Source organism: Vicia villosa, unplaced genomic scaffold, assembly GCF_029867415.1.
Source record: "Vicia villosa cultivar HV-30 ecotype Madison, WI unplaced genomic scaffold, Vvil1.0 ctg.001188F_1_1, whole genome shotgun sequence".
In the NCBI taxonomy this organism is placed as follows: Eukaryota; Viridiplantae; Streptophyta; class Magnoliopsida; order Fabales; family Fabaceae; genus Vicia; species Vicia villosa.
Window position 1 is genome coordinate 107,499 of NW_026705526.1, and position 25,354 is coordinate 132,852.

A 25,354-nucleotide genomic window follows, 5' to 3' on the forward strand; every position below is an offset into this window, starting at 1 on the left:
TTAGAACCAAAAGAAAATAAGTAATTCAAATTAAAATAACCTCATCATTCATTCACCAACCAACTACCGGTTTAAAACAACTTAAGTACATACATAAGACGACATAATTAGAAGAACAAAATGATAAAAGATTTTTGCAGTTTACTGCAAAGTTTTCTAAACAGTATGCGCGTGTCGGAGAATCGGAGAGAGATGGAAAGAGAGGAAGATGTACCTGGTGCGGAGAGGGAAGGGAGAAATGGAAGAATCGACGGAGTTCTCGAGTCACGATAGATGCACAAATTCTAAACGTTCACACAGAACTTATTTGATATTCACCTGCTAACATTTCAAATACAATTGGCCGTTCATGTTGATGCGCGAAAACAGGCAGATAATGACTACACTTTAAAGTATAGCGGCGAAGTAGTCAGACGGATGCAAAGCATTTGTTGCGTCGTTGAAAATGGAACCACATTAGAAGCATTTGTTGCGGCGTTGAAAATCAGTTCTTGGAAACAAAGTTACTAACCTGGTTAGCAGCATATGATCTTTTAGGAGCACTATCAGTATGCTCCAAGCCAAGATATTGCTCCCAAGCACCATATATATCTCTTCTCTATCAAAAGACACAATAATAGGACAGTGTACGGTAAATACAAGTTTCAATATATGAAAATGGTATTAAATGTAATTTAGCTAATAGTATTGTTTTATAAGAAAAGTTTAAGTACAAACGAATCACCTGAAAGCGACTTGATACAACTTCAGAGTCCTCGAGGTACTCTGGTCGGCCTAATGAAAAAAAGGGAAACTTCCACTGGCCAAGTAAAAAATAAAATTAAAAGAATTATGTGCACTGATACAAACCAAAATTTACTCTAAAGCACCAATCACTAACAAATTGTCATGTCCCTGCTTTGATATCCATGCAGTCTTTGGCTACTGAGATATTCGAATGGACCGATAGGTGTATCACTGACTGCTATGCCGATAGAAGCTTTTGCATAATTGGCACTGCAGATATGCATCCACATCACATACTTTCTTATTTTTCATTGTAAATAACTTTTGGTCTTTCAAGCACATTGGACTTGTGTAGATCATGGGTTTTATTTGTTTTCCCTGCTATACAATGCCTTCCTTTTTCCAAGTCCATAAATCCTTAGAAGAATAGCAGGCAACTCCTATAATGTCCACCTGATGCAGAGGGAGTGAGAGATAGAGACTGTGAGTTTTGTTACAATCATTATTTGGAAGCTAATGGAATGAACTCGTTGTCTCTTAACTCATTCGAGCCGTTCACCGGAAAATAACTTGTTTCCATTGGTGCTAAAGTTACAGTCTGGAACAGTATGCTATTTCAAGAAATCTTTGATGATCTCAACACCCTATTTTAGCCACCGTGAATCTCTTGCAACACACAACATGTCACAACAAAATGATGTTTCAGTTAAGAACCCTCTATATAAATCAGACACCACAACTGCAATAATTCAGTAAGATGGATGCAATACCTATCCTTTTGTAGAAAAACACGTCGAAGAGAACCATCCATTGTGAACTTCGTGACAGTTGCCATTGTTCCTCTTAGTCCATCTTGAACTACCCCATAAAATTCCACCACATTTGGATGATGAAGCTTATAAAGTATATCACCTTCCCGCCAGAACTCTATGGTCTAAAAAAGAAGATCAATTTCATCGATATAGGTCATTCTATAAATAGCGGCATGAAAAATAAAGGAAAACAAAACAAAAAATCACTCTATGTGATTTTTAGACATGTTACCATTCTTTCTTGTTCTGAAGACCTTCCGAAGATATTAGGATCTAATATGACTCAGTTATTTCGTTGAAAAGGGGAAGGAGTGTTTCTTCTAATGGATTCAACTTAACCTGAACCACATAAAAAGCCACAGTTAAAATAACTCACTTAAACATGAATGAAAAAACAGTAAATCACATAAACTAATAATTCAGTCTCGCTTACAACTTTTGATAGATGATCCTTAGCTTCTTTCTTATATTTAGGATATACATCTAACACTTTCCCTTTAAGATATTCAAATACTGCTCGTTGCGTAGGTGAATTTCTTTCTTCTGGAAAAAGGAAACAAAACTTCAATAACAAACTAAAATTAAACAAATGAGATAATGGAGAATATTTCCAACTTCCTAGAGTCAGATATCAGAATTCAAAAAAATCAAAATCAAGTAAATCGACTAAAATCCTGCAAATATATACTATAACATAGAATTGTTCTACAAATTTAGATATCGAGAAATATCTTTCGAACCTGGATGATTGTGAGCATGACTTTATGATTTGAGATCATTCGAGATGTGTTCTTCCACATAAGCGGTTATGCACTGCAACCTGCAATGCAAATATACGGCATATGAAATAAATTATGTGTGCGTATCTTTAAAGAGCGCAAAATCAGCAACTCATCGAAATCAGATAGCAATCAAAATCCAATTAAGGAATAGTTATTCAATTATATGAAGGAAGAAAGTGTTTAAGTAATGATGGGTGAGGGTGAATAATACTACACTATTAGTAAGAGACTATAATGCAAATGACCTATATATCTGGAATTTTTCGGTGAATATAGACCACCAAAATCTCTAAACTATAAAGAAGTGTCCCCCGTGCCCGTATGCCGATAATTGAGATAAGCCACAATATGAACAAAAAAAGTGGCCCAGTTGTTTCTATGGTAACAGGATATTATCGAATCATAGTATAAAATCCGATAATTTCCAGTACTTAACTACCTATAATTAAAAATAACAATAGTATAAAGCTCAAAAATATAAATAATTTTCTTTAAACTGATAAAAAAGTATACCTTTCCAGCAGCCTGATCAAAAGATCTAACTGTCTCCAAAAACGATGTTCCTGCTATAGTCCCCAACTGATAAACCTCAAAACCTGTATACTCACACAATAATGATCATACTATTCACAAGTAGATTTCAATGCAACATTCAGGTCAATTGATATCGGTTCAATCACAAAACGACAACATCACAAGCTAAACCAAATATTATCCAGGTTTCAAGTAACGGAGATTGGCTGTAGAAGACTTGGAATCAAAAATAATGATCAAAGCACATGAATGGTTAATAACTAAAGCTACACCTGGGATAATCCTTGAGAGGTTAGTTCCTTCCATTTCTTTATCAAAAGCATCTGTGTTTGTAAGAAAAAGATGAAAATCAATTGCATGGCAACATATAACAGAACTGACATGAAGAATCAAGATCTACTCACTCAGTATCGATGAGTCTCAGCCAAGTCATTATTTTTCAGATTATCAATTCGATCTCAAATCAGCTCTCCAAATTCTGAATGGCTGGATAGAATCCTAAAAAAAAATTATCAGTATTTTCCACATATAACGTGAATCATCAAACAACAAATATTTGAAAGAAAACTGATACAACAAAATGCTATTCATAATATTTTCCATAAGAAGAAGGTGACACCGAAACACGGAACAAAGAATCAGAGAGCTTACCTGTGTACCATCGTCACTATGGCTTTTGATTTGGGTATCTTTTTCTTCCCTGATAATAATTTTATGTATTATCTGAGCATGCTTATTGATTCCTTTGAGCGATTCATGATGGTAATTTTCAAACATCAAAAATATTGAATTGGGGCTCGGGTGATTTATGGGGTTAGGGTTTATGTTTGTGTTTGATTGCATCTGCTATATCAAAGTCCAAAATGAAATTCAAAATAATAGAATATATGTAAACTCCTCACCATGAGTAGAAATCCTAATTGTTTTTGCATTCAGGAAAACCCATTACACCTTGTGTATTATGCATTTATGAAATATAGAGGTACTTCTAGTACTGATTCATCCAAAGGAGTAACAAATTCTTCAAAAATCTCGCAAGGACGCTTGCTCTTAGTTCTCCAAGCTCCACTCCCAATTTCACCATTGTGTTGCTTGATCTGACGCCGCAGATTAACCGTAAATCTGCAAAACATAAAATCAAACCAATTAAACAATATAAGAACTTAAATATCCACAATAGATGAAAATAGATTAATTGCAGATTACCATTCGAGTAAAGAAACCCAAATTAGCTTAATAAGAGAAACCCAAATCGAAGTGAATCGCCACCTGAAATTCAAAGCATAAAGAAAATCAAAATACTACAAAGAACCAATCAATCCGCATAACTCGAGATGACGATGTTCATAAGTTATGCCTTAGATATGAAAAATAGAATGGAGATTGAATCACATTTCTGATTTCCCTAAACCCAAGTGCACCAAAGTCTCTGTGAGGCACAACCTGTGCAATAGAATGGAGAGGAATTGCAAGCACCCTCACGATCCATCGAAGAAGCAGCCAGAGCGCCTGGATTGAAAAGAACAACATCAAAAAAGTTAGTGAGTTTCTTGATAATCAACAACAATACCGATTCGCATCCAGTCTTCAATCAATTACCTTTCGGTGTTCACAAATTGCATCAACGCATTTTTATCATCGCATCATCGTCGATCTGCAAATAACAATGAACTATCATCACTTCAACGCATCCATACCTGAATGCTGAATGTAAGTGGCAAGCTATAAGCCCATCCAAATACTGAAATGATGGCAAGATATACCATGTTATACCATTCCCGTACTTTATCCCTCCTGCATAATGTCAACAGAATTTCAATTCCAACAACGTCTAATAAACAATCTTTAATGCGGTTAAAAAATTTAAGCATTATACCTGAGACAACATTAGAAACCCAAATCAAAACGAACATCCACCTGAAATTCAAAGCATAAACAAAATCAAAATACTAAAAAGAACCGATCAATCTCTCTCATTGCCATCCTTTCTTTTTTATGGCCAAGCAAACTTGTGCTTCATCATCGAACCTGCATAACCCACATCAAACTTAGGTCACAGCTTATCAAAACAGAATTTAACAAATCATACAAAGTAATAACAAATATATAAAACTGAAACTCTTTTAGAGTATTAATCTCCGTCCACCACAACCAACACCGACGCATCATCAGAAACTGTATCGGCGATGGATCTTTCCTCTTCCGCGTGAGCCAACACCATGAAACCTGAAACTTTGAAAACTAAATCAAAATCAAAGTTGAAAGAGAGAAAAGACGAATAAATCAGAAGCCCAATGAAAGATAAATGGTTGTCTGAAACCGCTGTAGAAGAAGAAGATTGGAACGTGGATGGGCGTATATTGATCAACAAAAAGTGTAGCAGTTTAGATCGTGGATGGGTAGAGAATTAAAGTATCTGTAACTGTAACAGAGAAAGTTTAACGAATCCATGTTACAGAGAAATTAGAAACTATTTGGAAGAGAAAGGGTTTTGTGAAACCGCTGTAGAAGAAGATTGGAAGGGGGGAGATGGAAATTTCGTAACCGTGAAAGAGGATGGAGTTTAAGGGTAGTTATGATGATAGTGGAAATTGAAAAACAGGAGAATGTAACTGTCGAATCATAGTGGAAGAAGAAGTTAATTTTGAGGATGCTGATCTGGATCAACCATAGAAGAGTTGCTGATGTGGATAGCCTAAGAAAGTCTCAAATGGTAGACTTTTCTTATATGATAGATTATAATAAATGTTTTTTATCTATAGCTATATATAAAGAAGATACCTCATTTTGGGCTGACCTATTTTTGTCTCAAAAATACCCTTTATTTTCTTTTTAAATAAATAATTCAATATAATTTAAAAAATTATGTGGTTGGTAACTTCCATGGCAGTTATGTACTTTCTTCCTAGCAGTTTTTTTTAAAAATTAACTATATTTTCAAAACAGTTTCATGATTACACCATAGAATAAAAATTTCATAACTACACTACATGTTAAAAATAGTTTCAATTATTTATAAATACACAAATAACAGTTTCATAACTACATTACACGTTAAAAATTTTGTTTGCACACAATTTTATTTATATTACGGCAAAAGCTTTTTTCAATTATATCAGGATTGCATAATCATCTCATCTTAACCACTCTTCGTCTTTCTCAATTCCACAAAAATAAATTCAGTCTTTTACCACTTAGACTCTCTCAATTGTTTGGTGAGATGAAAATCTGATAAAACAAGATTTGAAAATCAGTAACTTTGTTCTCTTCATTTAATGAGCCATTTTTTTTTCTTTTAACCATTGATTCCACATGCAAAAGATGTTTGGATAGACACATTGTGACATGAAAAATATATTATCTCTTTGTTCTCTATTTTCTTGCTTTCTCAACTTTTATTTATTTTTTATTTGGAAAATCAAAGGTCAATTAACAATTTATGTTACCGTTTTTTTACGGGATGAATTAATTTGCAGGATATGGAAGTGTTACATGTGGATATCAAAATTTAGAACCTTACCCTATTAAAGAGATACATACTTATTGATTTTTACTGCAAGAAAAAACTGGTTTTAATGTATTTTAATGTAGTTTATTCTTTATAACATCTATCATTCTTATAAGAGTCCGACATTTATGAAACAATGAGTTTTTCCATGTTAAAATGCAATATTGAAACAGTTGATTATTGGTGTTGCATCTTCTATAACTATATATTTCTTCAATCTTTTTTATCATGTAATGTTTTTACAATCTTTTATATTTTTTTACAGGAGAATCAATCATATTATTATTACCCGTGATCTATTTGTTTTGATATGTTTATGTAGAAATTGTTAACTATGTGTAATCAATCTCATTCCGTTACACTTTGACTTAGCATATGTGTATTTTTCTATTTGACTACTTTTTTATGGTTGTGAACTCAGAGGGAGATAATCAATATTATTAACTTGCAATCTTTCTCATTACATATACGATTACAATTATTTATTTATATTTTGAACATAGACAAACACAATTAACTAACTACTTCATGTTACATTTTAAAAATCTAAATTAAAAAATATTATTTAAAAAGAAAATAAAGGGTATTTTTGAGACAAAAATAGGTCAGTCCAAAATGAGGTATCCTCTTTATATATAGCTATAGATAAAAAACATTTATTATAATTAATAAAACATTTAAATAAATTTAAAAAAAAAATGGACTAGTTAGAGTCCAACCAACCCCTGGCCGGACCCCAACAGGAAAAAAATTGCTTCATCAGTCCGACCAACCCCTGGACGGACCCCAATAGAAAGTGTGGCAAACTGGTATTTTTTTTTCATTTCATGGCATATTGGTATTTTTGTTTCATTTTTGTGGCACATGAGTAAAAAAATCGACAACTTTTCTATTCCAGAAACATATTAACTGTTTATTCTTTGTGTGCTTCTGCAAAAAATCTCTACATCAAATCTTCTTTTGTAAGAAAATAGATTGAAGACAAATGTTAGTATTTAAAATATAAGTTTGTGATTATTTTATAGACAAAGCTATCAAGGAAAATGAAAATATCTTTAGATAAAAAAATAAGGAAAGTTACTAATGTTAAGAAAAATTTGGAGTTTTTGAAATTGCACTGCATTCTGTAGTGAAACTGAAAGAAAATGTTTATCATTATTGAGACACTGAATCTTTTCCATGCCTTATCACAATATGACATCTTGAACCAAAATTTCAAACTTTTATTGAGTGGCTTGTGGCACAGTATATATAAAATAGTATGGGATTGAAGCCAACACATTTACAGTCAGTTCCAAACTCGTGTTTATTTAAATTTCAATAGAAGTAGGAAATCAAAACACTAGCAAGAGAAAACAAAACTCTAATCTCATGCATAAAACATAAAAAATGAATGAAATTGTTGAGAAGGAAAACAATAATCACCTAGAGAAACATATGAACCTAGTTCTCCATCTCCATGCATCATTCTCTCTATGTTTATTTCAATGTTATCATCCTTTGTCAAGTCTTCATCTTTTAACTATGATTCAACCTCATTGACCCTGTAGAATTTTTCCTTCTCTAGACATGAAAATTCTTCAACAATATCAACTGAAATGCGCCAATTCTCAATTAACACTTAAGCTTTTGCATAAGTATTATTCATATCTAAGTCAATAATAAAATCTTCATTATCTCTAAACCATTCATCCACCATCTTGGACCTGCAAGAATCAAGAATTATTGGAAGAAATTAATGGGTGAAAAGTTGAAAGCTTCATTTGCGCAATGATGTGTAATAGAAAAGATATTAAAAGAACCGTACCCAAACTTATGACTTAATGTATACACATGTTATCCAAATACCATAAATCATGAAAAATCTTGAGCCAGTAGTCCTCAATTCAGCAATGACCTTTCTTCTACTGCACCAACTAAATGAAGTTGCAATGTTGGGTTCACTATGAGACAAAGTAAAAAATTGTAGTTAAGAAATGTTGAAGCACATCATGAAAAGTGGTTAAAAACATATGGAAAAATCATTGAAATGACAAACTGATTAGAAATACAGTCAATGAAAATGAAGTGCATGGAACATAAAAAGGTTCAACCTAGAAAGAGAAGTTGAAGTGTGAAATAAACATCAACGTACCGGAAGCTAGAACCTGAAAAAATTACTTCAAAGGATGAAAGAAAAATGAAACTAAAAGTGTACAAAAGTAGACAAAAACGATAGCTTTAAGAAGGATTCAACATGCAATCAGAAGATTGAACGAATGACAAAACAAAGAGAGAGCATAGAGATAATTTACCTTAGAGAGTGAGCTTCAGGGGAGAGAGAGTTTTGGTTACAGAGTGAGCTTCAAGAGAGAGAGAGAGTTTTGGTTAGAGAGTGAGCTTGTTTTTGAAAGAAAGAGAGAGAGAGAGCTTCGTGAGAGAGAAAAAGAGAGAGTTGAAAAGACAAAGTTGGTAAAAGTACTCCAACTTTGGGTGTTTGACAAAACAAAAGATATGTAAAAGTGTTCTAAAATCTATTGGGTAATACAGGTGGCAATGTGAGAAATGTTGTGGGAGGTGGAATAAATCAATGTTTATGAAAAGACAAAGTTATCCTTTTTGTAGTGTAATTTTTTGAAAGTGGATGGGCAATATTGTAAGTGTGCTTGCCTTTTCTAATAATGGCTTGATAGTTGATTCTTTAGTGAATTAATATTATATGTGTTTTTAGATGAGGTGTTTTTTTTTTTTAAATATACTTTATCATTATTCTTATTCTCTCATTTAAGAAGTATTAAATGTTATTAAAAAGAAATATTAAGTAATTAATCAAAAATTGATTTGGGTAATTATGAAAGAACACATAATAATTTGTTATTAATCGACGTAAACTTGAACAATATTAATCGGATCTTAGCATTGATTCTGCCTATAATCGTTGTCTTTGAATTGATTAACCTTTTTGGGAAACATAGAATATCACTCCATCCAAATTAGAATTCTAGAGAGAGACTCTCCTCCTTCTCTCTAGCTTCCCTTAGGGAATGTCTGGCAAACATGAGTTTAGAGGAGGCTGGCAAAAGGTGGCACACCGCAAACAAGGAGGCCATAGGTTCAACGGAGGATGGGACGTAGAAGGAGGGAGGAATAAGGTTGCTCAGGGAGAGAAATTAACAACTCTTTTCATCACTGAATTCGGGGACAAGTGGAAGGCTAAGGACTTGTTCTTTGAGTTTAAGGAGTTAGGGGATGTTGTTGAGGTGGTTATTCCACCTAAAAGGGACAGACGGGGGAGACGCTATGGCTTCGTTAGGTTCCAGAAGGTGGTCGATGAGGAGCTGTTGGCGGTGAAGGTTGATAATATTTTGTTGGATGGGAGAAAACTTTTTGCTAATATTCCCAGGTTTCAAAGAGCTCTGGAGGTGAAACATGGCGCTGCTGTCAATGGGGTGGTTAGGAAAAGTGGGCAGTCTCATGGAAATAGCAGAGTTGTAGCTGAAGGTAGTGGAGGCAGAGGTTGGACGGATTATCGTTCTTTTAAGGAGGTTATTCAGAATGTGAAGTTGCAACCTGAGCTTGGAGGTGCAAAGGAGGTGAAAACTGTTCAGGTCAAGGCCGATGAGGAGGAAGTCAGCAGGTATGGAAGGGCTTTCACAGGTGTCATGCGTTCTCCTGGTTCTTCTTCAGAAATAAAAAAGGCATTCTTGGAAGAAGGATTATTCACTATTAGGGTAACACCATTGGGTCCTAACTTGTGCATTTTGGAGGACCTAGTGTATGGGGAGGTGGAGGTTTTTATTGAAGAAAGAAGACAATGGTGGGAACAATGGTTCAGCTTGATCAAACCTTGGAAAGCAACAGATGTGGACCGGGAGAGGATGGTTTGGATAAAGGCGATTGGAGTTCCTTGTCATGCGTGGGGAAGTAAATTATTCACAGCGATAGCGGAACTGTTTGGAACTTTTGTAAGATGTGATGATAAAACAGTTACGAAATCTTCAATGGTGGAAGCAAGGTTCCTCATTATATCTTCTAAATTGGAGCTTATCAGTGAGAAGATTAAGGTGTTTGTGGATGGTGTCCTTTTTCATGTCTTTGTGAAAGAAGAAGTATTCTCTTCGCAAGAGTTGTTGCCGGTGAAGATTGATTGGGAGGAGGAGGAGTCTCTTACCTCTTCGATTCAGGGAGGGAGTTTTTCCGGCGACGAGATGGGTGGGGATGGAGGTGACGTCCACGTTTTGAAAGACCTCGTTTCTAGTGCGAGGAAAGGGATGGATCGTAGGGAGGTGACGGGGTCAGACGAGTCTGTTGGCGTAGAGAACGTAAAGGCTACATGGGAGAACAAGGGTAGCATGTCAAACGAGTTTGTTAATTTGGGTGATAAAAAGGTGCAGGATAGTGAGCATGTAGGGTTTTCAGATTTTCCTCATTTATCTCATGCATTAAATGCAAGCAATGATACCAACGGGAATTCCAATGTTTGTGGTGGGACGCCTACCAATAAAAAGGACGGTACAGAAGATAGCTTTGTGGGTGGGACCAGACTTAGTTTTTTAAATGCTGAGAATTATAATGGGCCTGAGGTTAATGGACATTTTGAAAGTGGGGGGATGGACCAACCTTTTAGCCCACTCTCCTTTGACAAAGCCTGCAACATGTTAAAAAAAGAACAAAGTAAAGGTTCTCGTTCTAAACCGAGAAGAATTCGTAAATTGGAGGATTTGGGGAAAAAGGTGGATTCTGGGCCTTCTTATTTCGCATGCATTGCTCCAAGGAAGTCCAAGGAAGATGACGCCTTGCCCAAGGCTTTAGCCCCTGTTTTGGAGCTGGTTAGAAGTAAACAAGGTACGTGTGTTCCATCTTCTTCCCTCACTGACTCAGAAATTATGTGCTGTAATAATAGAAGTGTGAGGGAGAAATCTGAAGTAGGAAGTAAGCTCTGGAAATCTATTGTTAGACTGGGGGTTTCGAGCGGGGTGGATGATGAATCATCATCTAAATTAATTACAGAATTGGAAAGGAGGGAGGTGAAGGGATCGAAGGCGCAGAAGGAGTTTTTATCCTTGCAATTATGAATTTGTTATCCTATAATATCAGAGGGGGAGGGGCTTTGTCTAAAAGGAAGAGAGTGAGCTTTTTACTTAATTCTAGTGGTATTGAAGTCTGTTTTATTCAGGAAACAAAGTTACAATCGTTTAATGATATCGTGGCCAGATCGTTTTGGGGAGGTTCGGAGGTCGATTGGTCGGCAAGTTGGTCTGATGGTGCTTCAGGTGGTTTAGCGATTTTGTGGAGAAAGGGATCAGTGCAACCCAATTTCAGCTTTGCGGGGGAAGGCTTTTTAGGCATTAATATTGATTGGAAAGGCTTGTGTGTCAATTTGATCAATGTGTATGCTCCTAGAAGTGTTACTGGCAGAAGGGAATTATGGAAGAATTTGTTAAACAGAGGCTTAGTTGGAGGCAAATGTGAGTGGTGTTTAGGCGGAGATTTCAATGAGGTGTTATGTAAAGAAGAAAGGTTAGGGGAGGCTGTTCTTCGTAACAACAGAGGTATGGCTGACTTCAATGACTTTGTTGCTAGAATAGGGGTGGTGGATGTACCGTGTGTTGGCGGAAATTTTACTTGGTTTAAAGATAACGGTAGAGCGATGAGTAGATTAGATCGATTCCTTTTGTCTAGGAATTTGATTGATGAGTGGAGGGTTATTGATCAAAGGATTGGCAAAAGAGATTTATCGGATCACACTCCTATTATTTTAAAGTGTGGAGTGGTTGATTGGGGCCCGAAGCCGTTTAGATTCAATAATTCATGGTTCAAACACAAAGACTTTAAAGACTTTGTGTCTTATGAATGGGCGAATCTCAAGGTGACGGGAAGAGGCGATTATGTTTTGATTGAAAAGCTCAAAAGATTGAAGGAGAAATTAAAGTCATGGAATAGGGATGTTTTTGGATGGATCGATTTGAAAGTAAACGAGGAAGTAGATATGTTAAATGAGATTGATAATGATCTTGTGGATAACTATGGTGGAGACATCTTGCATTTGGTGGAGAAAAGGAAACATGCCTCTAATGAAGTTTGGAATTGTTTGCTTCTAAAAGAGAGTATGCTTCGACTCAAATCTCGTCAATTATGGTTGAAGGAAGGGGATAGGAATACTAGATTTTTTCACAATGCTATAAAAGATAGGAGACGGAGGTGTGCTTTATCGGTTTTGGAAGGTGTCAATGGTAGGGTGGAAGGAGTGGATGAGGTGAAAAGGGAAGTCAAGAATCACTTCGAAACTTTTTTTAAAGAAGATAATTTCGAGAGAGCCACTCCGGAGGGTTTGTCGTTACCGGTGTTAGAAGAGGTGGATAGTTTGTGGTTGGAAAGACCTTTCAACATAGAGGAAGTAAAGGAGGCGGTTTGGGATTGTGATGGCAATAAAAGTACGGGCCCGGACGGTTTCTCTTTGGAGTTCTTTCAACAATTTTGGGAAACGATTAAAGTAGATGTGATGAGATTTGTGGAGGTTTTTTATCATAGAGCTACGACTTCTAAAGGTGTAGCCTCGTCCTTCTTAGCTCTTATTCCCAAAGTTAAGAACCCTCAAGATTTGTCCGAATATAGACCTATATGCCTTGTGAGTAGTCTTTACAAGATTCTTTCCAAGCTTTTGGCGAGGAGGTCGAAAGGTGTTTTAGGGAAATTGGTTTCGTTGAATCAAACCGCTTTTGTTCCGGGAAGAAACATTGCGGATGGAGTGTTGGTGGTGAGTGAAGTTTTGGATCTAGCAAAGAGGATGAGAAGGAGTTGTTTTGTAATGAAAGTTGATTTCGAAAAGGCCTACGATCGAGTGAGTTGGAATTTTTTGAGATTGGTTCTTCGGAAGATGGGTTTTGGAGATAAATGGTTGGCGTGGATGGAGGGTAGTGTCTTTAATAGCTATTTTTCGGTTTTGGTTAATGGGAGCGTTACTAAGGATTTTAAGGTGGAAAAAGGGCTTCGTCAAGGAGACCCTCTATCTCCTTTCTTGTTTGTCCTTGTAACGGAAGTGTTAACGGCGCTTATCAAGAAAGCCACGGTCATAGGGGATTTTAGAGGATTTAAATTCAATGAAACGGATTGTGTGGATATGCTTCAATTCGCGGACGATACTATCATTTTGGCCGAGGCTATTTTTGAGAACATTTGGAGCATTAAAGCAATTTTGAGGGGTTTTGAGGTTATGGCGGGTTTGAGGGTCAATTTTAATAAGAGTAACATATATGGTGTCAATGTGGGAGACTCGTTTCTTAGTGCGGCATCCGTGTTTCTAGGGTGTAGGATTGATTCCCTTCCTTTTAAATATCTCGGAGTTAAGGTGGGGGATAATCCTAGGAAGTTTTCAATGTGGAGAGATTTATTATCTCAATTAAAGAAGAAGCTAGCGGTGTGGAAAGGCATAACGCTCAATATGGCGGGGAGGGTTTGTTTGATCAATTCGGTGTTGAATGCGATTCCGTTATACACTTTGTCGTTCTACAAAGCTCCTAAAAAAGTCCTTAAGGAGATTAGAGCCATACAAAGTGCCTTTCTTTGGAATGCTACTGAAGGGAAGAGACCGATTCATTGGGTGTCGTGGGAAACTATTTGCAAAAGTAAAGAAGAAGGTGGTTTAGGAGTGAAAAATGTGGAGATTTTGAATGTCGCTTTACTTAGCAAGTGGAAGTGGAGGATCCTTGTAGAGGAGGAGGCGGTGTGGCAAGGTTTATTGAGGTCTAGATACGGGGAGGTGAAGAAAAAAGTCTTAATAGGTGATGTTTCGATGATAGAAAAGAATGACTCAAAATGGTGGAGGGATTTACTCACTTCGGATAATTATATTCTGTTATTCAAAGATAATTTTTCAGGTGCTATTAAGTGTCAAGTTGGTGATGGGGCGGATATTCCGTTTTGGCATGGCTGTTGGTTAGCGGATCAGTCCCTAATTGAAGCCTATCCGGAGATATACGCGTGTGCTGCTGATGATGCTTTGTTTGTGCAGGAAGCTGGCAGCAACGTTGCGGACTCTTGGAGCTGGAATTTCCAGAAAATAGCGCCCAACAGTGATGCTGCCACGGTCCAGCTGTTGCGGGAAATGGGTGATTTTCTGAACCAGGTCCAGCCGGTAGCTTCGGTGAGGGACAACTTCTCGTGGAATCTGAACGCTGAAGGTGTGTTCACGGTTAAATCCGTGTATGACAGGTTTTTCAGCAAACTTTCTGGCCCGGATTAACAATCGGTTGTAGCAAAGGCAGCAGCCAATATTTGGAGTTTTAAAGTCCCAGCAAAAGTGCAATTTTTTGGTTGGCGTGTCATTCATAATCGGATAGCAACGAAGGATCAATTGTGCAAACGGGGCATTTTGGATTATAATGATTTATTATGTGTCTTTTGCAATAAGAAGGAGGAGTCTTTACATCATCTTTTAGGAGATTGTGAGATTGTAGGTGGTATTTGGAAGAAGGTTCTTGTGTGGATTAATTACGGGCCGGAGTTGTCGTTGAAGGATTTAGAAGGTTTTCCTTTTATTTTGAATAAGGTGAATTGTTTGGCTAAGAGATCTGTGATGGCGGTAATTTGGTTGGCTTCGATTTGGTGTATATGGTTGAGACGTAACGCCATAATCTTCAAGGAAGACAACTTTAGTTTCACCGAAGTATATTCGAACATTGTCGCTTTGTCTTGGTGTTGGATTAGATCTTACTTTAGAATAGCGGCTTGTTGTAATTTCTATTCTTGGAATACTTCTCCTCTTCTCTGTGTGGAGAAGTAATTTTCTGTTTTGTATTGGGTAGAGCATCCCTTTTGCTCTTTTAATACCATTGCTTATTTAAAAAACCTTTTTGGGAAACAAAACAAAATCTTCTCAAATTAATTTTATTATATATTTTATTTAAATTTAAATTTAAACTATTCGGACATTAATTAAGCCACCGTTTAAGTGAGTCACTATAAATTACATTACAATCAACTTGAAAAATTAAAAAGGCAAAAACTATTTACAATGCATCGCAATTATGGTACACAACTCACAATACATGTATTATTGTATTTATGGTACACAACTCACAATACATGTATTATTGTATTTATAGTACACAACTCACAATACAACAATTAATTAATTGCCAAATGAAATTAATTAAAATTAAGATGAAATAAGTAAATGCTATTAAAAATATAAACTAAGTAATCAATAAAAAATGATTTGTCTCTCTCTTTTCTTTCGTTCGCTCTTTCAATATTCTTAAATCTAATTTTTAATTTTCTACAAATATCTACAATAATGAATGTTAAAGATTAGATGTAATAGAAAATATTATATATAATAGGATGCTAATTTATGAATGTTTAAGGGTGCATTTGGAAATATTCTTGGTGTATTTTTCTTACGGTTAATAGATAAAATAAAATTTATATTTTATCATAGTTGATGATAATTTTCTAAAATAAATTATCAAATATTTTTTTATCAAACATTTTTTTTAAGATATGAATGATGTAAGATTTTTGTTAACATCCGAAATTATATATTCTTAATACTGTTTTATTTATTTTCTATTCATTTAATTTATTTTGTTAATAAATTTTAATTTTTTATTAATAAATAAAGCATAATACTTTTGGATTAGGTCTTTTTTATATTCCTTTTAAAAAAATAATAAAAAATAATAACCATAATTTTTAGAACCCTGAGCATCCTTTTCCCTTTTGTCCTTTTCATTTTGTAGGATTTTCTTCTAAAATGTAAAATATTGCAGAAAAATAAGTTTTTTGTTACTCTAAGATAGAAACAGAATAAAAGAAAAATAAAAACTAATAAAGTAGATTTAAGTGTTATTATCAAAATAATGTCCATAATTTTGAGTTGTGATAATTTATTCAATTTAGAAGAAAATTTTGATAATCTTAAACTTTTGATTTGCTGAAGTTATAGCTTTAAATTTTCATACTTTTTCTCACATTAATATTCATTTTTCGCTTTTATTTCATGTAAATGTACTATTTCTATTTAAAAATTTTCGTTTATTGATAAAGTTATGCTTTTTTATAATAAAACAACTATTAATACATATTTTCCTTTCTATTGATGACTACCTATTGATCACTTTTTTCCGAAATATTTTGTATTCAATATTTAAATGTTATTTAATTTGTTGAGGACTCATTTTTTATTTTTTATGTGCATTTTTTTTATAGAGTATTTGAAAATAAATAAAATTTTATAAATATCTTAATAACTCTTTGTTATTTAATTTTGTTATTAAAGGTTAATGTACAATTTTATTTAATGTTATTTTCAATTAATAAAAATATTAAATTATTCATTTATAAACTATAAATAATCATAAAATATTTTTTAATTTAAGAAATTTTGTCCCGTGCCTCGCACTGGTAAACTCACTATTATCATACAATAAAAGAGATGAGTATTTTGACGTACAAATTTGCCAAGTGTCACATTTTAAAAATCCTTACTATTTCTTTATTTGCTATTAATAGAAAAACTTTTCATAACTATCTTTTAAATATTTATTTAATTTATTTATTTATTTCTAATTATATTATTCATTAATAATAATAATAATAAAATTACGCTTTGAAAACAAAAAAAAACGGTTCAGTTTTTTTATTATTAATTAAAAAATCTCATGATATAACACAGAATAATTGCTTTAGCTTCTCGCCGTTTCACTTCCCAATACTTAATCATCAATGTTATTCCTTTCTCAATGAAAACTGTTGAATTCGTCATCTCATAAATTAATATTTGCAGTTTTCATTGTATTTTTTTACTTTTCAAATTAAGAGTACTGGGAATAATCCATTAAAAAGAGAGACCATTAATTTTTCAGATTTAGTTTCCATTTCTCTCTCTTTCGTGTTCCATTGCTCTCTCATCCATAAATCAAACATTAAACAAAAAAAACAACACAACCATGTATCTTTCTACTTATGCGAATCGCTCTAAACCAACAACACAAAAATTAAACAAGAGCAAACTGTAAAAAGGAATGGACGAAAGGAAGAACCTTGTCAGCGGTGGTAGCAAGTCTTCGCGGCATAGGGCGTCGTTGGCCATGAAGATTCATATACGGTGATGGTGGTGGTGATTGGCGTTGCGTAACTGAGGGAGGATTGTGGACGGACTCGCGACGGACAAGAGCTTGTGCAGTCGTCGGTGTAGGTCCTGGCGTGGATGCGTCGGTTGGACATGATGGAATACGTTCATACACCGTGGCCGGTGCTGCAATACGGTTGTCATTGTGTCAGATGGGTATTACTTCGACAGTGGTACTCGCGTCAGATCATGGTGGAGCAGCTGGCCGCGATGTTGTAGTCGGCCGGTTATCGATCGGGGATAGCTTGCGTTACATTCTTGATATGGTGCGGCATGCTTCTTCTGAGTCTTGCGTTTTCGTTTCTTTCCGGTTCCACCGTTTTCTTTTAACCTTTGTAATGTTTTTCTTTTGAATATGCAGGTCGTTATAATTTGAAATTGAGGATATTGTGTTAGAAATCCTGAAAGTTTATCAAAAGCATGGACAAGTCTTGGTTATAGTTTGAAAACAACTCTTATCGGCACGACTGTTGTTATTTAAGATAATTAGTCCACCATTGTTAGATCATATTCAAAGAAAGTTCAGAACAACTATTTTTGTTATATTTTAATTTCATAATTTACCACTTTGTCATAAATACAGATTCTAACTTATAGTTGAGTATTTCATCTATTAGGAGATAGGACAACAATATATATACAGGTTCTGATGAGAAAGCAATAAACTTTGTAAATTCTGAAGGAAGGTAAATGGATCTTGAAGTTTTTTATCAGCTTGCTAAAGTTGTATGATCAGGCTGCTAATGACGTAGTATGAGGAATTCTATCTTGATAAATTAAAACAAATCAATTTACTGGCACAGAAAATACAAGTTGTGAAAAAAAAGAAGCTAACTATAATGACTTTGGTATAATGGCCTTAATTTACTGTCAAATTCAATACAATATTATGCCCTTAATTATAATGACTTTGGTATAATATCCTTAGTTGTATTTTCATACTGAATTGCTAACTAATTTTTAGAATAATAAATATTATACTCTATATTAGAGTCATCATTGTAATTTATGCATGCTTTCTATATATCAAGGTAAAAGAGAGACTAATTTTGTTCAGGAGCACATATTAACCAAAAGTTTGGTTTTGTATGTTTATATTTATTATTAATGTATTTTAGTATTTCAACCATGACTCTTTATATTCAAAATTCACCAACAATTATAATCATTATTGCTATTATGATTTAACCTAACTATCTTTATTAAAAAATAAATAAGATCGAAATCTTATTTTTTAATACCTGTATTTCCATTAATTTTTAACGACGACTCTCCGTATTCAAAATCCAAAATAATCAATTCTTACCTTTATTGACGTTACCTAATCAACTTTATTGAAAAAAATATAAAAATCAATTTTAATTTATTGATATAATCCAAATATTGTATTCCAAGGCATTACTATACACATATTGAATCATTTTAATAGTATGAGCGTCAAATAAAAAATATTAACTTTTTCAAACTAAATAGGAAAATTACTAGAAATTTTGCTTTAAAAGAATTAATACTTTTATTTTTACCGCAAAAAATCATAATTATTTTATTAAATTCTAACATAAAAATTGATGATAGAAAAACTTAAAATATTTAAAATTAAATCAATCTACTTCGGTAATAATTAATAACCTCAACTAATATAGGGTTCTAAAAAAACTTTTTTTTAAAAATTATAATTTTGACAAACTAATTTTAAGTTACTTAAAAAAAATTTATTTGACATTTTAAATCTTTTAAACTATTTCTAACATGGAGTACTATAAATATTTAAACTTTTAATTTTTATAATTTCTTTGATTGGATTCTAATCTTTATCATTTTATTCACAAAAATTTATAAATATATAAGTTTTCTAAATTAATATTGATTTCTTGTTTCTAAGAAAAGGAAGGTTGTAACACCCCACACATATATGTCTAGAATAATATGCATAAAGTATTAATTATGGTTCATAGACGACAAATACATAATATTTGCAGCGGAATTAGAAGTACATAAATACATAAGCCGAATGTATCATGGCCAAAATACAAGTACATCATAGGAGTACATGTCCAAAACATAAGAACTAGTAAGCACGATAAAGAACTAAGAGAAACATCCAAGCACCACCAAAAGATCTAATCCATCTTTCCCTTACCACGATCTTGTCTCGAACCACCTGAAAAAAAATATAATTGGAATGGGATGAGATTACTAAATCTGAATGAGTCCGCCTATCCTATTAGTCCACTCGGGTCTAAAGGGAACATACAAAAATGAACGAATCCACCATTGATTCGGGGTTATTCTTACTTCTGGTACAAATACGGAGAAAATAATCAATTCATCCTCCATTGGATGAATAATGCAAATATACAATTATATAACACTCTTAGGTTTCAGCATCCTAAGGAATGTGACTGAAAAGACTTGAGGAGCAATGACCCCAACGGGAGACCTGTCCAGTTATTGTCGGACGTGGTGATAGGATACGAGTGGAGATCGTTATACCCTACTGGGTAAGTTAGTTGAATGCATGGCCTCGGAGTTGGACCACCATGTTAGTACTACCAGACATGTATGACGCCACAGTATCGTTGTCGTGCACGAGATGCATGAGTTATATTTGCTGACAGATATGGGGCAGTGTTGATCTGGAACTCGAGGTAGGATCCTGATTTGGTACTCGTGAGACACGAACCCAAAATTCTCATAAGGTAGGTGGAATAAGAATCCACATGTCGCACTCGATGATTCAGGATTATGCGAGCGGGTGACAATGAGATGGATTAGATTCTAACGCTACGCTCATGAGGAGATGTTGGTGGTCGTGGTCACGAGAGAATTTTAGGTTTCTACATCGTGGATGTTTCTTAACCTATCAGATTGGTGAACCTTTGCACGTGAGTGTCCGAATTTGTGATATGTGTGAACAATGTATCCTGGACGGCACGAGGCGTGGCAATTCTCTAACCTTGGTGGACATTGTTGGAGTGGATGAAGTATATCTTGGAGTAGCTCAATGTGGGACATACCTAGAGGAGTATTGGTAGATCCTCAGTAACGTAGACAATGTCGGACTTGGAAGAGTAGAGGCACATTGGTTTTGGTAATGTCATGGAATTTCAAAGGGAGATGTCCAAGGCACACAATATGATCTCTTATTTTGTAACTAAACATTTGCAGTTAGAAATGTTGCATGGGGATAACGCAACCGAAAAAGTCAGATTTGTGTCAGATTCAGAGACGAAGAGGTATTAAATGACTATGTGATTGAAGTGCGACCGAGAGAGGATTATTACATCAGTCAAGTCGGTGAGTTATTAGAAGTATTTTCACACCAATGGTGTGAAGTCGTATGGCTGGGGAGAGTTATCGTAAAAGCTGTAAGATGTGGAAGTCGGTAAGATAAGGCAAACTTGTAATCAGAGAGAGTTTTTGACTTTGGGAGTTATTGAACCGAGGCATGTTGACCAGGTTGTGTTCGAATAAACCTATCCCAGAATAATGGAAAAGTTAGTGACTTGAGTTTTGGGCATTACTCAACCTCGAGGAGAAGTGGGGCGATGAGTATGTTTAAGGTTCAGGCACGTGTTGTATTCGGACAGATACCGAGAAGGAACTGTTACTACTAAAAGACTAAGTAAGGTGTAGTAATGGAATTAAGTGTATTATGGACAAAGTGTGATTAGAGGATTCCAAGAAGTGTGTAACCGGTTGAGGATCAGAGTAGCGCAACAGATAAGCAAAACCAGATAAGTATGTAGTAAGTATGGACGGACTACTTGTAGGATTTGGTGTTGGAATAGAGATATCTTCCTAAGAGAACTCACTAGAGTAGTGTTTTGGTTTGTTTCTCTCTCTCAATGATCTGCCACAATCTTGAGAGGTAATGTTGGTGGACTAGTTTAGAGGAGGCTTCATGATTCATGTTTGATCAATATCCCTGATCGACGGTCGAGTTTGTGGGTATAATGACCATTGGAATGAGGAAGTCAAGTAAAGGATGCTTCTTAACAAAGACTCGTCGTGGATACGTCTTGTGTACTTATGAGCGAGTGTGAACACTTGGATGATGGTTGCAGGACCGCTGTAAGAGGTCCTTCCTTTGTCTGGAGGACTTTGTGTGAAGTTATTGGATAGCAAGGATTTCGTTGCAAAATTATACATCTGCAAGTAATAGTGGCAGATATTTTGTCTAAGGATGAAACAAGGATTGAAGTAAGAGTTTTGTTGTATGAAGACGTTAGGCTTGGAATAAGCCAATTTGAGCATCTGGGAATCAGAATTCCAGACTGAGGAATTTAACAAGCATCTGCATGACACCTTATGGATTCGTTTGGAAGTAAATCTAAAATATCATCATTAGTAGGAGGCGTCACAACATAAATGTATGGATTTGAGATCATGAATGAAACTAAGGGAAAGTTTGTGGCTTATGTTGAGTAGGGTTAAGCTTAGCAGACATTTCAGATGAGAATTGTTCAACCGGATGAATTACCAAGAATCTTAAAGCTACGCAGACTCGGTGCAAAAAGTAAGGTTACGAACCTTGGAAGGATCATTCTGAAGTATGTTGATGCGGAGTATCATAAGAGATATGTTGTATGTGGACTACAATCCCAGTCAAGAGTGTTTGGACACAAGTGTATAGATGAGTTGTGTTTCTTGGGTGGAATGACTTTCAATGGAAGTCGTGAGGTTTATCCAAGGGAGGAATATGTAAGGAACGTTCATTCCCTCGTTGAAAGAAGATGTGAGAAGCTTGTTATCATGGTGATTGGAAGGAATTCGAGGGCGAATTCTATTTAAGGGGGGGAGAATGTAATATCCCATATCGTCTAAGAATGTATATTTATACACTATGAAGGACTAAGAGAAGTTTGTAGAATTAAAGAGAAATAGTTAGATTGGAACTACATGGCAAACCGGTAATTTTCACATAGTTGAGGGGTAATATGATCATTGATCATGGCATGAACCACTTAAGAGCTTGTTTGGATACAAACCTCATTCTTATGTGATGCAAAATCAGAATTTAGAAGAGAGAAAGGAAGAGGAAACGTGAAGCTTGGAGAAGAGGAGAGAAGTTCATCATCTTCATCAAGACCTTGCATGTGTGGGAAGCTTTAACAAATATGGAGGAAGAACCATGATCAAGTGGTAGAATCATCTTCTTCATCCTTCCAAACTCAGAATCAGTATCATCATCATCTCCATTATTCTACCATGCAAACCAGAATCTCCATGGCATGAGGTGAGTTCCATTAGATAGAACTTGGGTAGGTAGTTTGGGAATGTATGCATGTTGGGTTTTGGGTTGAGTTTGATGTTGTACATGCTTGATCAATTGATGAAAATGTGTTCTCATTATGTTAATAAATGTATTGGATCGTTATTACATGTTTGAGTTTGAATTAGGATTGATTGAGATGCAAAAATAGAGGTTAGAACCCTAAAATTCGTGTTCTGCACTGTCAGGTTCGCTACAGCGAACTCTGTGTTCGCTGCAGCGAATGTCTGCAGACTGCACTTTTGTGTTTCACTAAATTGACCATAACTTGAGTTCTACAACTCGAAACGGAGTGCCGTCAGAAGCGTTGGAACGGTATTTCAGTTCTCTATGTGATATTGCTTAGATAACATGATTTTGAAGTAGATATAAATTATGGCACATGATTAAGTGTTGCTTGGTTTTAGAATATGCACAATTTAGCCTTGAGTTTATGTCAATGAGATGTTATCCTTGGGTTGAACTTAGAATAGGATGTTACCCTAACTATTAGGTTGTATAATGTTATCCTAATGAGTATATGTATGTTTACTATAGCTTGTTATTCGGTTATCAGTGGCTGCATGTAGAAATTTGGGGCTTGGGGACCCCAAATGCGTTTCTGCATTTTGCTGATTTTGCAGAGTTCGCTGCAGCGAACTTTCATTCGCTGTAGCGAATGGTTCGCTGTAGCGAATAAACCTGGGAGTTGAATTGATTTATTCGTTGTAGCGAACTTTCCTTCGCTGTAGCGAATCGGGGCTTCGCTGGGAGTTCGTTGTAGCGAACTGACCTGGATTTGAAGAAGTTTAGCTTCTGTTTGAGTTTGCTGTAGCGAACAGGAAGTTCGCTGTAGCGAACTAGTCTGTTACAGAATTGATAATTTTCCCTATTGAGTGCAGTTTCGTTCCGAATTGGGAACCGAAAGCCTCTTGTTTTGGATTGATAATCATCATGGAATTGTATGAGTAATTATGTGTTTTTATGATGATTAAATGCATGATTACACTGTGGTTATGACATTGATATGCATGTTGGATGAGTTATAAATTACATGTAATGTTATGTATGATTATGCATTATTTTCCGTTTGTTCCGGTTGAACATTCGGATGTGATTGCCTGTGTGATGGCTGATACTGTGATGTGTGTATGCTTGAATCGGAGTAAGCTTAAGCTACTAGGTGGTAAGGCCTGTTTATGGACTTAGTTCCATCATTTACCGTTGCGATGTGCTGGTGAGGGTCTTGAATGGCGTTTCCCACCTTGATGTAACACATCGGCGTGCTCGGTATGTATTTGTGCACCTGAGCTACCATTGCGATATGCTGGTGAAGGTCTTGAATGGCGTTTCCCACCTTGATGTAACATATCGGCGTGCTTGGTATGGTGGGGTCGTGATGCCACGTAGGCTACATCACTTCGGACTCACCTTTAGTGATGTCACGTGGATAATCACTAGGCTTTCGCCCGGTGGGCTTGTACTGTCATGAAGGCGTTTTCGCATTTGGATAACCACATGCGTATATACATGATTGATGGGGTAGTGACACCACTTAGGAAGTCACTGCGGTAACTCATCACAAATGAGATTGTGTAGCCAAGTAGGTGTAGTTCACATGGGGTTCATCTGACTCATAGTGCGGTGGTCTTGTGCGAGTCTCTTGACGCGATGTACAGGAGTAACTCACCGAGGGTGTGGTTTGGCAGCCTAGGTAGACAGGCAGATTCTACTCCTGGATTCCTCGTACATGGGTACGGGTCTGCATACTTGTTTGTGATGGCGTTGAGCCTGTTTGTTGTTATTGCCTCATTGGATAGTTATGGGACTTCCAATGGTGGTGTATCCTTGTTTGTGTTTGTACCAGACCGTGAGGAAAACCCCGGATCCATGGTGGATCTGTTTGATTGTATGCACCTTGTAGAACTGAGCGAACCCGTAAGATAGGGGAACTCATTGAGATTTAGTAATCTCACCCCATTCCTCTTAATATTTTCAGGAACAGGTTAGAAGTAGTCAGATTGTTTGAAGGATTGCTTTGAAGACTGTGGTCAAGCAAATGGCAGGAAGACCTCGTCAGACGTTATCTTTCCGCTGTGCATTGTTGAAGACAAGCCGATCATATATGTTTTCAGTTGGACTTTTGAATTGTATACGATTTTAATTTCTTGTCTTTAACGCTTATGTATGTTTCTTGTACCATTTATAGCATCACTACATATTATTCTAGACATATATGTAAGGGGTGTTACATTCTAATATTATATGAAGTGTTTATAATAATAATACTAATAATAAGAGGAGGGATGTATTTAATTATAATAATAATTAAATATATGTTTTACGTAATAAAATTATATTATGTCATTCACTAAAACAAAAAGAAAAAGTTATATATTATCGTCAAACTACATTAAACTACATTAGCCTTTAAAATTATTTACACTCACAATTATTAATAAATGATTCTTATGATATTTGAAAATAAAATAATTAAATGATAACGAAATATATCAAATTAATTGATTGATCGTTATTAAGTATAGTAAAAGAAAAGAAATTGTCCAAATTTTACCATATCAAATTTTATTGTAACAAATTTGTGAACTAATCAAATACTTTTAGAAT

At 35.2% G+C, this 25,354-nt stretch overlaps 1 long non-coding RNA gene across 1 annotated transcript; it reads right to left on the reverse strand.

Moving 5' to 3' along the window:
- Nucleotides 1-991: 991 nt before the first annotated feature.
- LOC131633897 (uncharacterized) lies at nucleotides 992-2,047 on the reverse strand. The gene is made up of 4 exons (XR_009293434.1): nucleotides 1,972-2,047; nucleotides 1,771-1,877; nucleotides 1,497-1,660; nucleotides 992-1,392 (listed from the first exon to the last, which is right to left on the reverse strand). It is a non-coding gene; the product is annotated as an uncharacterized LOC131633897 (long non-coding RNA).
- Nucleotides 2,048-25,354: the final 23,307 nt, after the last annotated feature.